Source organism: Falco punctatus (genome assembly GCF_963210335.1).
Source record: "Falco punctatus genome assembly, chromosome: 3".
Lineage (NCBI taxonomy): Eukaryota > Metazoa > Chordata > Aves > Falconiformes > Falconidae > Falco > Falco punctatus.
This window is the reverse complement of record NC_137582.1, coordinates 11,011,516-11,026,758: the sequence shown is the minus strand read 5'-3', so window position 1 is coordinate 11,026,758 and position 15,243 is coordinate 11,011,516. Positions and strand designations below refer to the sequence as shown.

General features: G+C 39.3%; 2 long non-coding RNA genes across 3 annotated transcripts in view; one reads left to right on the top strand and one right to left on the bottom strand.

The window, feature by feature from the left end:
- LOC308059850 overlaps window positions 1–15,243 on the top strand; it is a 66,462-nt gene that overhangs the window by 13,615 nt on the left and 37,604 nt on the right. The gene's annotated exons all lie outside the window — the stretch shown is intronic.
- The window catches only part of LOC308059853, a 40,010-nt gene that overhangs the window by 2,591 nt on the left and 22,176 nt on the right, over window positions 1–15,243 (bottom strand). Inside the window, exon 2 of one of the 2 annotated variants that reach the window (XR_013926460.1) lies at window positions 6,245–6,392. This is a non-coding gene — a long non-coding RNA (uncharacterized lncRNA). Of the gene's footprint in view, window positions 1–6,244; window positions 6,393–11,071; window positions 11,523–15,243 lie in introns of those variants that run through there. The other variant, XR_013926459.1, reaches the window with a different exon arrangement.

The following is a 15,243-nucleotide window of genomic DNA, read 5'->3' as shown; positions in this document are numbered from 1 at the left end:
TGTTTGACCACCCTCTTGGTAAAGAATTGCTTCCTAATGTCCAGTCTAAACACCCACTGGTGCAGCTTTGAACCATTCCCACATGTCTTCTCACAGGACACCAGGGAGAAGAGGTCAGCACCTCTCTCTCCTCTTCCCCTCCTCAGGAAACTGTAGAGAGCAATGAAGTTGCCCCTCAGCCTTCTTTTCTCCAAAGTAGACAAAGACAAACGCCTCAGCCACTCCTCATACGACACATTCCTTCCAGCCCTTTCACCAGCCTTGTTGTCCTCCTCTGGATGCATTCAAGTACCTCAACATCCTCCTTAAATTGTGGGGCACATTTTCTGTTGTTAGAGCTCTTTGATATCCATTTTTTCAGGGTTTTTTTTTTTTTGTTTGGTTGTGTTTTTTTTTTTTAATGGAGTTATAAGCTACCGGCTGCTTTTTGCCAAAAGGCTTGATAAACAGTAAAAGAAGAGCTTTCCCTCTACTGATCTGATATGTATCTGAATATCACTAATGTTGATCATTACAACCACATGGTAAGCATGTGCTCCTACTTTGTAGATTGTCAAAATGCACCTCTGATAGGGAAGTATTTCAGGAGTATATCTCTGCATAACTCAAAGCAGATTTATTTGCTAAGGGGGAAAAAAATAAGATCTGGCATTTGTGAGCCCATTTTAAGAAATATCTTGTTACTAAACAAGATTAAATGAAAGAATTCCATCAACCTTATCTTAGCAAAGACTAACCTTCAGAATTTGGTGTTATGTTTGGAAATACACTTTCGGAAAAATTATCTACCAGTAGTCCTACTCAGAGGCCAGTTCCAGAGGTATTGTCCCTTTTTTTTAATTGGTTCACAGATCTGGATCCTTTTCTTAATCATGTCTTTCTGAAGATATTCCTTCTTATTTGCTAAAGACTAAATGCAAGTGAATTTCAGAAAAACACCTTATCTCCCAGTATCCTCTTTTCCTGCTATTCAGCTCAATGACATTGCAGTCTTGTTTGACAGTGAAAATACAAATCTAATATTGAGTTGCCTCATACAGGAAAACTTGTGAACACAAATCTACAGCTTTTCCTGTTGTGGTGGTCTAAGCTTCACTTGCCATCAAATTCATTCTCTTATAGAGTGTGTATGGTAAATGTGGTGTCTTTCCTCACCCTAAGAGTTTGCTTCAGGTTTTAGTTGTCTTTAACCAAACCATTTGACCTGTTTTACGCAATCTTTTCTTGTGTGGTGCAAAATGTCTTTCATAATCAGTCTTAAAAATTACTATGGCATGAACTCCTTGTGAACCTCATGACTTGCTTCCAGCATTTCTTACAGATCAGCTGTGATATATTGGTGCAATAGGCAGTGAAGAAAAAAAGTTGTTGCTTGGTCAAACACTACCCCTTTTCCTCAATGACATTATTTTCTTATAGGGAGTTTGTCACAAAAGTCTTGGCCCATGCTTTTTTATGACTATCTCTTGGAATTTAAGAATGGTGCCATATGATGTTTCCATCTGAACATCAGGAAACACTTTTTTTTTACTGTGAGGATGACTGAGCACTGGCACTGGTTGTCCAGAAAGGTTGTGGAGTCTCCGTCCTTGGAGATATTCCAAAGCCATCTGGACATGATCCTGGGCAACCTGGTTGAGCAGGGGGGCTGGACCAGATGACCTCCAGATGTCCCTTCCAACCTCAACCATTCCGTCATCCTGTGACTTTTACTTTCTCACCTTTCTTTTGGTAGTATATAACCATTTAAAATAATTTATTTAGCTTGTTTATTTGGCTGGCATCGGACAAATTGGATTTTATTGTTTCTCTATTTTGAGTTGTGTAAGTAGGTGTTCGTTGGCTGAAGTGGTATTTTTGGGGTATCACAGCTGCTAAAATGTCTTGTGGTCTTGTCTGAGAGGACTACTAGGGCAGTTAATTTAATTCCTAGTGGCCTATGATAATGCAGTAATTTGCAGTAACAGCTTCACTTCCTTTTTTTGTTTCAGGGACTGAAGTTCATGTGTACATTTCCCCCACATTTTTCTTGATTCCTTTCCTGCATTGTTCTACATATGGCATCTTCCTGGCTTTAGCGAGCAAAAAGGCAGGGCTGTGCTCTGAGCTAGCTATAAAGTTCCGGCTGAAATCAGTAGGAAGAAACAGGTGCCTCCAGGACAGTTACCTCATCCAGGGATAGCTATCTATTAACTTTCAGGGCAGAGTAAGCAAGCAGTTTAGAGGACGTGTAACTTCTGTCTGCCTGTAGTTAGGGGAGATGAATTCACCTGTAGGCTTCCGTATGGTCCTTCTCTGTTGCCTTTTTTTCAGAGTGGCTCTGATCTCTTAGGAGTTTTTCTGTTTTCCTTAAGTATGACTGTTATGATGAAGAATATAGGAGGCAAAAATGCTACATGTTCCGTTTGTGTGAAGTCCTGCTGTTTTGAGACAGAGGTGAGGTTGCTCTGTGAGTGCCCAACACAGAAAGATATGGGAACACGTATTCATATTTGTTCTCAAAGATTTGTTACTGAACTCTTTCCACCTCCTTTCCCTGCAACAAAGGCAGAGATGTCCCTTAGCCTTCTGTTTTACATTTCCTTCTTATAGAAAGATAGACGTCTTTCTAGCTGGCCGAAGATCTCATGCTTTGACTCAATTGCTATTCATTTCGTAGTGTAGGGCGGCTCTGCAGAACTTGGTACCACATACTTGTCTTGTGTACCATGCATAAGATAGTAAGGCTAAATGTCTCTCTAACGTTTGTACTACCTGAACTATCTACTCTACTTCTTACTTGATATTTTACTCTTAATTTACTTGGCCTCATAGTGCTGTGATTATATTATCAGAGAATTTAAAATTTTGTTTGATTACATTATCAAAGAATTTGCTATTTGGTTCTGCTGTTTCCCTTTCTCTTCATGTACGCTTCTGAAGAGGTCTTTGTGCCTTTCACACACATTGATGCCCACTGTTCATTTGCATTCCATTTCTTATTGTGTTCTGCTGCCTTGTCTTTGCATCTGGTGCTAGTCTGAACTTCACAGTCCATTTATTTTTTGCTGTTTTGCACTGCACTGATGTCACATACATGCAAAGATCTCTGAGTCACTGCTTACTTTCTCAATATGGGGGCATTTTTTTTTTTTGTCTGCAATCCTTTGCATAATGACTTGTCTTGTCAGGATATTTGCATGTGACCCTGTGTAAAGGGCATTTCATTATTATCTTTTTATTTTTTCCACAATAGCCATAGATCTTTGGATTTTGTTCATCTCTTCTGCTTTGTATTTGTATGCCTGCCTTTGTTGAATTTTCAGTAAATTTTCATGCCTTCCTTGCTCTACGTTCTGAAATACCTTTGTGACTGCTTTGCTTATATTCTCTATTTGGATGTGAGCTTGTTCACTAGCTGTGCAAGTCTTTAGTTCTCTGTAGAGTTAATGGGATCACTAAGCATTCTCATTTGAGTGCCTGGATTTTTGTCCTGTCATTATTCTATCACAAATTAGTTCAGCCTGTAGAGTTTGGTAATTGCACAAATCAATCATCTTTGTGTAATTTGCCAGAGCTCTGACACGTTGTTCTGCACGTTCTTGATTGATGGAAAAAGGAGTCTTTCATGTAACAGTATTTATTAATGAATTAAAATGCTCAGGAGCATTAAGATTTCTCCCTGCCTACTGCTGACGTAATGGGATGTCACTGAAGTGTAAGATACCCTTTGCCTGTAACAACTGTAAGTCTACTCCTCTGATTTTGTTTCCTGTTTTCTAGAGTCATGTTGCAATCTGTCGTTTTCTTTCTGTGTCTGTGCAGTTCTATAATTTCTCTCTTTAAATGCTCAGGCACTGGACTGGACATATTTTCCCTTAAGATTTTCATTGGGTGTAAGATCACATTAAATTTTGACCTTGTAATTGTATATAAGCACAAGCAAAGACAGTCAAAACAGGGCCACACTCATGTTTTGTTCCTTCTTTCACATGTAAGGTCTTCATCACACTCACAAACTTTGCATTTTGTATTTCGGCAGAGCTCTGCAAAGTTGCTCTGAGAAAATTACTCTCACCTTTCTGTCCCCTCCATCTCTTCACTCTGTGTCTGGCCTCTAGACACTTGTTCCTTATCCCCCTGGGTCTGTTCTGAATCTCAGTTTTGCATTGTGGTACCTTTGCCCAGTCAGCTCCATGCCCACATACTTCATCAAATCTGTCTCACCTATCCCTCAGGGCATCTTTTCACTGGTTTCCAGGTTTGCTGCTTTTAGCCACCTTTTCCCTACTCCTCCTGACACCTCTTGTTGCCACATCTACTTGCTTATCCTATCTTATTCTTCTTTTGTGTAGGAGTCAAGTAGATGCCTGCTCCTTACTTGGGATCTGGTACATGCGATGGGGAGCTGGTGTTTCTTTATCTCTGGAAAACCGGAGTGGAAAGCAGTTTTAACTGCTGAACCCTAGTTAACCTCTACTCTACATACGCAAAATTGGATGATTCCCCCAGCACCAGAAGGCTTGTAGCACAATCTATTTTGAATGCATATTTATGAAGCACATTTTCCTGATACAAAGGCCATTGCCTTGTCCTTTTGTAGTGTTTGTTCCAAACCATGTAACTTTCAAAGGAAAAGATCACCAGTTTTAATCTTGAAACAAAACCAAGCTTTTCTTCCCCTAGCCTTTCACAAGGGAAATTCAAATTTCAAAGGGAAAATTTTCAAAAGTAAGAAAATCTATGGTAAATAGAAAATTGTTTGGAAAAAAAAAATCAGGCTAAGCCAGTAGCAAAAGAGCAAATTTTATCTCCAAAACCTAGTGGGTCAAGGTCACAAATAAAACAGAGCAGAATCTTAAAGATGAGTGAATAAGACAATAACAACTGGTGTTAATAAGTTTGTTGAAAGAAAACATTCTGAGTTTAGAAAAAAGTTGTGGTATAGGATCCATTACTTTAGCTGGGGTTGAAATGAGGAAAAGAGTTGTATGGGGGAATAGTTTAATTTAAATCCACTGAATCAGTATGCAAGAAAAAATAAAGTCCTGTCAATAAAAGTCATTATTTAAGAGGCAATCTTTCCCCATTAATGAAGGAAACTATATGAGCTGGTTGTGCACACGAAGAAAGAAAAGAAATAGTGTCTGCACCTGCCATGACTAACCTTAAGATATTGAATCAAAGGAGTGAATAAAAACTTTCTGTGTCTCGAGAGCATTTTGTTCTGTACCTCCTCACTTAGAATAAATACATTTGTTCCAGATGAGATGAATGCAATTCATAGGTGCAAATCTTTCTTATGAGCTCAAAATGTATTTGGGTGTAGTTACACTACAGCAGTCTGGATCTGATTTGCTAGAAGCCAAAGCGCCTCAAGAGGAATGGCATTTTTATGATACCTGACAGTGCACTTTTGGGTGAAACAAAGCTTACTTCTAAATATAAAGTCGCTTTAACGACTTTTGTTTCCAATCCATGCACTAATGGGATAACCACTAAATGAACAGCTCAGTGCTTAACCTCTAGTGTAATGATGTCTTCAGTGCCTTCCTAGCATCATTTCTATTGACCTTGTCAGTTTATTTCTGTTTCATAGCCTGCCTGTGTCACTTGAGTTCTCTGTGTTTATTTGTGTGCCTTCATTATAATTGCAAACCAGGTCCAGACGCCGTTTCCCAAATGCAATAAGCTGTTTTGTCCTAGGATGTCAGTTTTGTTTGGTACAAGTACTGCACAAACCTAAGAGAGGGTACAAATTTGGACCAGGTTCACTGTGTATGAGGAGTGAGAACATTTTCTGAGCATTGCCTGTGACTGATAAGTTGCAGATAAAAAGGTGTTACCTAAATCAGATACAGTCACAGACAGGTATAAAGCAGTAGGTTCTAGTTCCTGATATGTTGCCAGGGCTTACCCCCTGCTCAGGGTGGCTGGGATGAGAGGGAACACACCTTTCAGAAGGTACTTTCTAATAGCAAAAAAACACTGTGATTTTGATAGCAGCACTGGATAGTCAGGTTTTCATGGCTACTATCTGTGTTGTCACTTCTGGCCTGAATCTGTGCTGACAACCACTGAGCACAAGCCTGTGGAATTTGCCAGACAGCACCTTGTCTTCCCATCCAAGCTCAATGATTGATTTCTCTACTACCTGTGACACCAGTCTTGCATGTCCTGTTTGCTTTATGTGCTTCACAAAGTTCATCTGATAATTGCTTCTGGAGATCAACAACCTGCTTTGTTCTCTCAGCTTGTTACGTACCTGCCTTGGTTTTGCTCATAGGCTGTCTCTCTTTCAGACTTTCCTCATCCAGCAACAAAACTGATCTCCAGAAGTCTCATATCCTTCTGTCTCTCTTTTAAGCCTAGGGCTGCCCTCATGTCTCTTCTTCTTTTCCCCCTCAAAACACCTGCAGGTTTTCAAAACAGAAAAAAAAAGGGAAACCATTTGTAGCAAGCACAAAGCATGGATCAGGGATGCCTTTCCACTTCTACTTGGGCAGGAGGGAGAATGAAAGATGAAGAACAAACAATTATTTCTCAAAACATTCAACCAAGTGGAATTGTCCCTTTCAACCCTTTCCACAAACTGGTGGAATTAAAGATGCTAATGTCAGCTGTCAAAACCTAAGCAAATATAGGACTTGTACTTACTGGTACTGGAAGGTGGGCTGGAAAAGAAGAGCAGAATGTAGTTTACCTGAGGGATAATGCAAGTGGAAGAATGGAAGGATGGAAATGGGGAAGGTAGGAAACAGAAACATGAAGAGTAATTTTTCGCAAAGAGCTATTGAGCTAAAAAATCCCTTTGTGATTTGCTCCAACTGTTCTAAGGATCCCATATTTTTCAGTGGGGTAGGACTTGTGCAGAAACAGTTTGAACAGGTTTCTTAGATCTTGCGGGAGATTTTGAAAGCTTAAAAAAGATATAGCCTGAAACATTGGGCCAGGTACTGAACACAGACTAGATTTCCAGGTTTATGAGGTGGTTTGTTTTTTTTTTTTTTCTAAATTCCAAGATTCTAAAGTCTTCAAAATAGTCTACTACTTTGGTTGAAGTCTTTTGAAAATCTGGGTATAAACCAATGTGAAAGAAGTTGGGAAGCGGGGAAGGTCTAGGTCTACGTAAAACCATAGCTGCCTGTTGTAATTTTCATGGAAAATCTGTCACTTGAGAAGTTTCTGACTTCTTGTTCACCCCAGAATGGATTGTGGCCCACACTTGCAAAACAGTAGAGAAGTAACAACGCAGGAAGTCAGCAAACTTGCTGTAATAGACACAGATGTATCTTCTGGTCAACGTCCTCTTTAATTTACTGGTTGTTATGTAGGACAAATGTTCCTTTCCCAAAAGGTAATTTTAAAACCAAAAGGAGAGTTGCTTACTTACAATAGTCTGAAAAAGCACAGGAAGCACTTATTGTTTTTAGAAAGAGCCAACAGTAAATAAAGATGTCACAGATATAAAAATAAACCTATGCAAGACTTCATACAAAGTAAATAGCCAGAATGAATTCTTCCTTTGGGCATATATAGTCAGATTATGTCATGTGAGTCCCCTCTTCCCCACTTGAAATCAAAGCAAAAATTCAAGATGCCGAAGAAGGAGAACTAGTTTCTGTGGGCCTGATTCAAGGCTACCCTATGACATTAGACCTGTTTATGTGCTTTCAGTCTGGAGGCTCAGGGTATTACATTTCTGCAAGTACAACTTTCCTCCTTGACACTTAGTAAAGAGAGCAAAGAGAGTTGAGTAGCTTCCATAACAACAAAATCCCCAAATATGTGGTTGAAAAGTCAGAGGACTCTTAACCTATAAATATCACCAGCTGTACACATCAATTACTTACATACATTTTCAGTTCCTGATTCCGTGTGGGAAATCCGTCTCTGTGTAGGTGGATTCAGCCCACTCTCATCAGGCCCTATCTGAAGCCAGGGTCTGCTGGTGTTGAAGGTGGGTAAGAATAGTGACACGTAGGTATGGGGCAGTACAGAGAAGAAGCTTTCTCTGTCACTTGAATTTGCTGTTCTTTCTGTTAGTGAAAACACTAAAATCCTCTTATGTAGCGGTTCTGGCAGAATGCAATCATACAGAGAAATTCTGATTGTAAGGGGTCTAAAGCAGTGATTTTCAAGCTTTTTCAGTGAGCAGAAAAAAAATCCTGGGGTGGAGTGGACCCATGAATCATAAGTTGATTAGCTTTCCCTAATAATCTTTAGGCCCCTGCAGACCAGGGGTAATGCAAATCACAGGCAGGAAAAAAAAGTCTTTTCTTCTCTGGAGTTTTGTCACCTGTTTCACAGAGCATCAATCCGCTGGACCTTCTCATCTAATCACTCACAAAATAATAATGAGCCTACTTGAAATAAAGCAGGGTCAACTTGCATCACAGCAATTCTTTCCTAAAGATAAATTTCCTCAGCGAATTGACTTGCCTTTGCTAGAGAAGGACACAGATATGGAAGTCAAGTAGATCTTTTACATCCTCATGAAATTCCTTTCCACCACAATACCTTACAGACAAAATTCCCCATGGGCTTCACAGTGGGTTTGTGAAAATGTTATGCCATTCCTTTTGAAACGTTAAGGTCATGGGTGCAAAGGGAGTGAAGCACAAGCAGGGCCTGAAAAGAGAACTTCGCTGTGGATTGTTGCAGTTGAGTGAAAGTATGTAGTTGTAGAGGGACAAGGTTTAAGTTGAAACAGAAGTGGTCCCTATTTGGTCAAGCATGGATATAGGGGAAAGCCTGATGATAGGAATATGGCTTCCTATGTTTTGCATTAAAGAGTTTACATTTGTCAAATAATAAATAAATAAATAAAAACAGTGCAGAAAATATATTAGGCTTTAAAGTAAACCACAGCACTGTAGTTGTCAGTTTAGCTTTCTCTGTGGTTAAAAGCTCTGTCTTGTAGTTTGGCAAGGTAATCCCTTAATCACCTGGGCAGTCTTCTAAGGCACCCCCTTGTAAAAGTAGTTGACGCTTTCAATGTGAAGTGGTCTTTGTAGTATATCTGGAGCTGCTCTGGCACCTCAGTGGCCATGTTGTTCTCTGCTGGTTCATCATAAACCACACAGGCATTTTCTGCTTGCCATTTAATGGATTTAATATAGGGAAGATAGTGTGGAACCATGTATTTTCTGAAGTAGCTGTATTCCATTATTTTGTTGTGTGTGGTGCACTGTTCTCAGATATACAAAGTTGAAAATATTGAAAGATAATTTCCAGGGGAGTTCCCTTGGTAATTTCCTGTTCCTCAAATAGCGTAGCCAGAAAGTCATCAGAATTTTCTGTAAAATTCCTGGGGCTGAGAGAATGCACAGAGATTTCTTTCACTGTACTGTGCCTGAAAGAATAATTAACTGAAATGCAAAAGAAAAAAAAAATATCTTGTTTAAATGAGACATCTTTTATCTACAACACTGCTTGGTGAGAGATTAAAGTGCAATGTAATGTCACATAAGGTTTATAGACTGACACGTTTTTACACTGTTTGTGCAGGGGCAGATTTGTAATAAAGTCTGCAGGTTCAGGAAGCTTTGTGGTCATGTTCTGGCACTGCCACAGCTGCGGGTGGCGAGAGGCAAGGCAGAGCAAGGAAGGGAAGGACTTGTGATGGTTGAAGCTGGGTAAGAAGGAAGGAATGTGACAGCCTGGGAAATACAGGGGCAAAGAAGAAGGCAGTGACTGTAGCTGTAATGGGAGAAGGAAAGAGATGGAGGAGGACTGAGAAAGGAGTGTAATAATTTGTGTGGGGTGGCAGGAAATGAAGCAAGAACAGATGGGAGGATGCAAATGAGAAAGAGAAGGCAGCAGCAGCAGTCAGGCTCAGCTGCAGAGAGGTTGGAACTGCCACCTATATTTAATATAATCCTCTATTTCACTCTTGCTTTGAGAATAGGTGTATCTAGAATATGGGTTATGGAATGATTCGGGGTGTATCTTTCTATGTGGCAAATGACGTATCTTCTGCAGCAGCTGGCTTGAGCCCTCCAGCCCAGACAGAACAAGATGCGCAAATTGGTGAGAAGCAGAGGAACTGCTCCTCCTCTCTAGCTGTCTCACACCCTCTCGCTGGATCAGCTAGCCAAAGAACTGACACCCTGATGGTGGCTTCAGCATCTTGCCAAGAATACCTAGGAAGCAGAAGGGCACTGGAACCATAAATCTAAAAGTCTTGCAAAACAAAATCTGTGGTGATATACATAAAATCGATACTCCACACAGAGCTTTATAAATTGAAATTCACCATTTTCTCTCCTGCTAGAGAAAGCACACATCACTTAAAAATTTCCGGAGAAAGGATGTCATTATTTATTAAATTCTCTAAGATAAATGCTTAATGAAGCCTATTGATTTAATCGCCATCTCATTCCACTGAATTTTTTTCATAGTTTATGCATACATTGGAGCCACAGTAAACTCTGTGGACGATTTCCATTTTTAGAGTGTTGTTATAGCTTGATTCTCCTCATGCAAAACTTACAGACCACTGAAGTTTATTACAGTACAGTCAAAACTGGCTTAATGTGAGAAGAACTGAGCACATTGTTCTCATTTTCTAAAAGGTTATAGTTCTTCAGCGCTAGTGCCAAAAGTTGCATGAGGTATAGTGTCTTAAAATACATGTCATGCCCGTTCCTCAAACTGGTGCAACAGAATTACTGTGCTTGCTCTGAGTGATAATACAGAAAGAATCTTGCCCTGTTTTGAACTCTGAATGGAAGGACATAAATATTTTGAAAGGAGTTGTTGGCTTACAAATGTGACTCCAGCTGAGACTTTAAACATCAAAGAGACATGTTGATGGAGATCAGTAAGAATTTATAAAGCCATATGACTTGGAACATGTCAGCCAGAGATGAAAAAGAGACTGATGTCCTGTGATCCTTACTTTCCCATAGTAGGTTGCCTGTTCCTGGGGATGCTCAATGGCTGTTAAAGACAGAATAGTACCCTAAATGTTGATTTTCAGTTTTGTATAATATCAAATTATGCCCAGACAGATATGAGTAATTGAAAATATTTTCGCTATTATGTAAGGTTTAGGAATGACCATTTATCTTTTTTTCAGCCATCAACAGAATTTTCTAGGTGCCACATTTATTAGGTTTGGACAAGCCCTTATTGGGACAGCAAGGTCAGGCAAAATAAATCAGAATGAGACATGTGAAGGTAAACGAGCATACTTCATCAGAGGTGTTAGAGAAAGCTTAGTACATTCTTCCTCTTTCTGAGGAGGAGTGTGGGAAGGTAGGTGGTGTTCAAGGAGCAGTTTCATGAAAAGACATAATTCAGCCTTTCACTGAATGGTAGTAGCAGCAACTACTGGGAAAAGCATCTTCCAGAGTGTCTTTAACTTTTGTATGTGCTTGCAGAGGATTTGAAAGACTTTTTTGTTTCGAGTGGAAAATCTTGATTCCTCTCCAACACTCTCCATGTTTGTTCTCCACTTTGTATAATTATGCTACCTTTTACTGGCAAAGAAGCAAGTGTAGAAAGTCACATCATACTCTGGTATCAACTGTTGGTATCTGTATGAAGGGAAAGGCAGCAGAAAATTAAACTCCTCTTTTCGATCACATACAGTTCATTTGCCTGTAATTAAACCTGACAGTGAGTGGTTCTGTAACTCATAGGCTTTTAAGGTAGATTTTTCTTCACAATAATGGACAGCAGAGCTTGTACTCCTTTTTCTAGGAAAGGATTGCATCCTTTTGTTTTTTTGCTTTAAAAATGGCCAGACCTGGACCTTTACTGGGGCATGTCTTATGTTTGCAGTGCTGCCATTCCAGTGGTGCCAGAGTCAGCCTTCTCAAAACACAGAAATGCATCATGCTAGGAAGCCTATGGTGAGGGTCGATTTGATTTCTTCACTGAGAAAATCTGTGTAAAGCAACCAAGCTTGTGAACATGCCCACATGCCATCTGAGCTTCACAGTAGGATTTTATGAGCAATTTCTTTTTAACTCCCTCTTATTCTTTCAAAAGTGAAGATAACAGTCTATACAGTATTCTTCACAAGTCTCAATCTGAATTTTCAGAAAAGGGCATACAAGCAGGGTGCCTTTCAAAAATGAAAGGGATTTTTCAGTTAAAACCCCTCAAATCTCTACCTATAGTAATTTCAGGGAGAAAAAAAGGAAACATTTATGATTATTCTTGTCATTAGTTTTTTCTTGGAAGCCTCAAAATTTGATTTAATCATCTATGGGGTTCTTGGTTCCTGGGCAATTCATATGCCTACACTTGTAAAAAAAGGGCATATATGTAAATTCCTGTTCAAGAAAACATAGGTTTTGTTCCACTAAAGTCCCAAATGTTTTGAAAAGGATGGGTTTCAGCTTCTTGATGGACTCTGTTCTAGGTGTCAGAAAGAGTTCCTGACTTAAGTCAGATGGGTAGACAGTGCAAATGTGCGCTTCATGTTGACAGCCTCCATCGGTTCTGAAGGTAATGTGAAAACTGTCAGCCTCCTTTTCTTAACCTTTCTTTACCATTTGGAAACCTAGTGGATCACTTGGAATCATTTGGATCACCTAGTGAAATGAGAATTAGGGAAAAAATTGCTATACCATACATTTTCCTGTGTAAGAAGGATGAAACCTTAGCTGTACTGAGTCACTGGCCTAGCATTCCTTGTAATCCAAAGAGTTAATTGTGAAAAATATTTGCCTTGAATTAGCTATACTTCAGAAAGAATTGCATAGTCTGGTTCTGATATCAACCATGGTTGCTGATGAGCAACATAAATTGGCCTCATATTCTTCATGATAGTATTTGCTGATTGTGATATGAATGAGCCTGAGAAGGATTTTTCAGTGTGCTTTAACTTCCGATCAGGGCTGAAAGGTAAACACTGAAAGAAAGTCTTAAACACAGCTCTGTTGCAAGAGATCTGCCTTCTGCCTCCATTTAAAATTTTATTTCTAGGGCTTCCCTTTTAAAGCTTGTTTCCCATGTTTAGATTTTGCTCCACCATCCCAACAGCTATGTATTGGACAAGGATACAGAATCAGAAAGATACATTGAGCATAGCACACCCACACAAGCACTCCAGAAGAATTGCTCTGGGTGATGTGTCTGTGAAACACGCATCTCATAGAAATGGCTGTTTCTATGTGTCTTGTTCATTATTGAGGGCAGCACCATAGCCACCGTGGTCAGGTGATGAATGTTCCCTTTGTAGTTACTGGTTTATCCTTCTCTCACCTTGCAGTAAGGCTTCATTGTTACAATCATGGAAACAAAACAAGTTTCTTATGAATGATGGTGTTATAATTTTTGAGGCTATTTTTTTTTCCTAGTATCTGACAAAGTGTGTATGTAAAATAGTTGCAGGACTGGAAGAGTTACCAGCAAAGCTTTAAAATAGTGCTATGTAAGCACTGATAAAAAAGGAAACCAGGAAATGAATCTGCTGCACTCTCTGACACCTGAGAAGCTTCACACACTCTGCTTCCTTCTAATACTGTTTATATTCCTTTAAAAATAATTCTCCTCCTTGCATTAATTGGTGCCTTTGGCAGCCATTTAATTTCCTTCAGTCTTCATTAACTTAAGTGAAAATGGCAGAAAGAGTATATGCTAGTGTCTCTTCCTCCTCCTCTGTTCTAACATTTTGGTCATCAATGTTCATCTGAGAACTGAAAGATGAAGAGATTACTAAGTTTTCATCTGGGAGTGTGTTCTCCACCTGACCACTTTTTACTCTAAATATTCTTCTTCCTGTAACTTGTATTTTTTTTTTTTTATCATATTACACTTTTCCTCTTTCAGCTAATGTTTGCAGTTTGTTATTCATGCCTACCAGCACTCCTAGGACTCTGGGTTTTATTTTTACAGGTGGAAAGTATATCTTTTGGGAGTAATGCTCTTGTTCAAAGTCCTTGCCCCTTCCTCTCTTTTTTCCTTATTCTGACCCTATTTTGTTTGACTGGAGAATTGATTTTTAACACTACATGTGAGCTCTCCCCACTTTCTGTCCTCTACCTTGACATTTACACAGATCTGAAACTGCATCTTGGCTAGTACTCAAGCTATTCCCTGTGATTTCCTTCCTGCCTCCGTTTCTTGCTTTTGTTTTGTACAAGGAAGCCTTCTGTTGATGTCTGCACAAACACTTCTCTTTCTGTAGTCTTTGCAAATACCCATTCTCATTTCTTTAGCTGAGATCTCCTGTTGTACGTGCCTATTGACAAGTTCCACCTTGCTTTCATCTAATACCTTTATGATTTTCTTATATTCCTGTACCCTTGGGTATAGAAGTTTTAGAATAAAATCCCACTGCACCATTTTTTAGTCTGGGTTCTGCTCAGTTTTTGTCTAATTCCCCCTCTATAGCAGTCCATGAGAAGAATTTTCTAAAGAAAACTGCTGCTGACTGTAGGTTATAATGGTCTCCTAGTTATAACTTCAAAACTGGGATCATGCTGAATTCCAAACTCTGTTGTTTAAGGAAACAATTCTGCCTTACTTGTTCTTTCCTATGTATGCTAAACCACTTTGCCATGTTAATTTGGATTCCTGCTATAGCATAGACTTGTTGGTTCCTTTACTTTTTATTTGAGTTTTCTTTGATTACTTAGAAGTACAATGCAAATGTCCACTGGTTCATTTTATTGCTGGATTGAAAAAAGGGAAAAGAGAACATAGTTGTGTTTCTCTAAATTAGAATAATATACTCGCCAGCTATTCCTAGTAGGAAATACTTTCCCAGTTCCTTATTTCCAATCCTTTTGTTAACTCCTTTATTTGACTGTGCATTTTTCTATAGATATAAAATTTTTCCCTCCCATTCCCTAGTTCTTCACTTTGACAGATGGCTTTTTTCTCCTTTAATATTTGTCCCCTTCCACATCAATGACCTGTGTCAACTATGTTTCCCTTACTTTTACATCTCCTCTATACAAAATTAATTTATTTCAAGCTAAGATACTTCATCTTCTGGTCTGGCTCTATGCTCATGATGAAAACACCTGTGTAATGCCCCTTTTTTAAGAAAGCACCAGGTAGCCTCAAGCCTAGCCAAGGAATCTGTGTGATGAGGGTCTGTGGGGAGAAGCTGCTATCTTTTTTGTGTCATCAGCACTGCACAATAAAGAGAGGTTGTGGCACTTACTGGTTGAATTTTAATGGTATTAAAAAATTAAACGTATTATCTTAGGACGTATCTAAGGACCCAGCTAGCTAGCAGTGACTGGTGAAATGGGGTTTTTATATGCAATTCAATTCTACTCTTCTGCTCAGGTCTTC